Raw genomic sequence first — 2,472 nt, forward strand, 5'->3', positions numbered from 1 at the left:
TTACAAGATCCTAAAAATGGCCGGTGATTAGAAGGCTGTTAATTGCAATAATTGAGCACATACTGCAATGTTTAGGAGTAGAAGAATGTACTTATAATCATATTAGAAATGAGGAATGATGAGGTTAACATGAATTTAGGGAATGAACGAGCATGGCCAGTACCAGGATGGCGAGAGAGATGGATGTCCATGGTCTTGTGCATAGTGTATGCAGCGTCCAGTCATTTGTTCGATTACAAATGTTTTGAACGGCAAACTTTCAAATCTTTTTTTTGGAAATACATTTTTCGAATGACAATTTGATCGGAAAAAATTCGAAAGTTTGCCTTTCGAAAATGGGGTTAGGGTTGGGGCTTGTGTTAGGGTTGGGAGGTGGGAGGGTGGCGTGGGGATTGGGGGGCACTGGAGGGACCCCCCAATATACACTAAAAGCTTGCAACGTTGCATGGAGCTGTCCAGTGCCGAAATTACAGGACTGGACAGCTCCATGTAATGTTTCAGAGTTAAAAAAAGGCATTTAAATGCCAAGCTACACAAAACACTTTGAAACGTTAGATGGAGCTGTCCAGTCCTGTAATTTCCGCACTGGACAGCTCCATGTAAAGTTTCAACGTTACAAACAAAAAGGTAGTGAAATGCTACTTTTAACATGTAAAAGAGCATTTCAGTTGAAACCAATCCATGACTATTGTCGATGGATTGGTTTCGAACGAAATGCACTTTCCATGTTAAAGATAGCATTTCGTACCTTTTGATGCCAAAACTTTTGTTTAGAAAGTTTGACTATTCAAATCTTTTGATTTGAATGAATGACCCTAAACCAGTGTATGCCTGTACAATTACACTTTCTGCCTTTCTGTTTCTCCTGTTTCATACACTATATCACTTTAGTCCTAATAAAGCAGATGTCCCTTTGGTTCTCCCCACTATGAAATCTACTTTTGATTCACTTTGTGGTCAGTACACACATTTTGCATATGGGAGGATTAGGAATAATGCAGAGGAAGATTGTGATGGGATTAATACCTATTTAGATAATGCAGTACACTTGTGTAATAATATGTGGTATCAGCACATGAGAAAAGTGGGAGAGAGAACATCTAAGGAGAGTTGCTATTTCTGTGCTCTCATACCCTATGCCTTGAATACAGTATGAACTTTCATTTCTAGAGATGTTTCGGAACACAATGATTGATGCCTCATTCACCTTGCAGCATGCATGACCAGAGGACAATTTCAAGGAAGTTGGGCCATGTTGCAATGGATATCGGAATGGTTGTTTCTATTCCAGGGTGACTATATCAAAACTACACAGATGGAAAAGGAACCTGCATGGAAAAGCAAGATGCTTACGTATCCGGCGACAGGACAGGAAGAGGTAGTCATTAAAGAAATTAAGAGAATGGACTGCCCTTATAAGGTAGAAATAGCTGGATCACCCGGATGTTGGGAACAAACACAAATCTTAGTCTATGGACGAGTGAAATCCAAGACGGGATGGGCAGAGGGACTGATGTCCTGTGCAGCTCATCTCTTGAAGCCAGAATATGTATAAGAGGTACAAAGAGTGAATGATGGGTTTTTGAAGTCATGGACCAAACATGCCAAGCTGTTGCTGTTGACATGGGTAGAGGATGAATCAGGTCCATGGTTGTGATCCCATTAGTGAATGTGACATTGTGCCTCCGGAGACATGGAAAGAAGCATGTGGCAGATAACATAGGCTGCAAGACTACAATTGACGTAACTAGAATGGGGGCAGGGACGGCAGTTCTGATGAATCAATATTGGGGTTTTGGGCCCAGGGCCTTCATGAAGCTTTCCAAGGATTGGGGAAGGACATGTTATTTGGTGCTTATCCACATTCCATAGTTGGTGATTCCTCAGAGTGACCTGAACATTGGAGAATTTCCAAAGGTAGATGCCCATTTGAGAAGGAGAAGATCGCTTGAATTTCTCAACTGAACATAGAGAGAACTATTTCTCAGCCAAGTCAATAGAACCATATGACGCCATTCTGTATGAATATAGGCTTTTCAGCAAGACTGCCTCAATTTTCATGGCTATCTTCATGCCTGGGATACAGACGATGGCCAATGCCAAATGGTTTCAGATCACTAGATGTCAACATTTGCAGATGATCATAAAAGGATTCAATGCTATTAAAGAAGAATTGAGGGCCATATGACTAATGACCATACAGAAAAGATATGTTCTTGACATGATCACAGTACCGGAAGGAAGAGTTTGCGCCAAATCGGGCCATCATGTTGCACGTTCACAAATTGGACAAAGCATTAGAAAAGGAATGGATCTGCAAACAAGAGCATAGGTTTCTGTTGGTTCAGAAAACAACGATACCTACATTTTACATTCTTCTCAAGAGTCACAAATCTTTGGACAATCCATTGGGTCGCCCTATAGTGTCAGGGACAAGATTGATGTTGTAGCCCCTCTCCAAATTTGCAGACA

The sequence above is a fragment of the Ambystoma mexicanum genome, chromosome 5p (genome assembly GCF_040938575.1).
Source record: "Ambystoma mexicanum isolate Mex_15411 chromosome 5p, UKY_AmexF1_1, whole genome shotgun sequence".
NCBI classification, from domain to species: Eukaryota; Metazoa; Chordata; class Amphibia; order Caudata; family Ambystomatidae; genus Ambystoma; species Ambystoma mexicanum.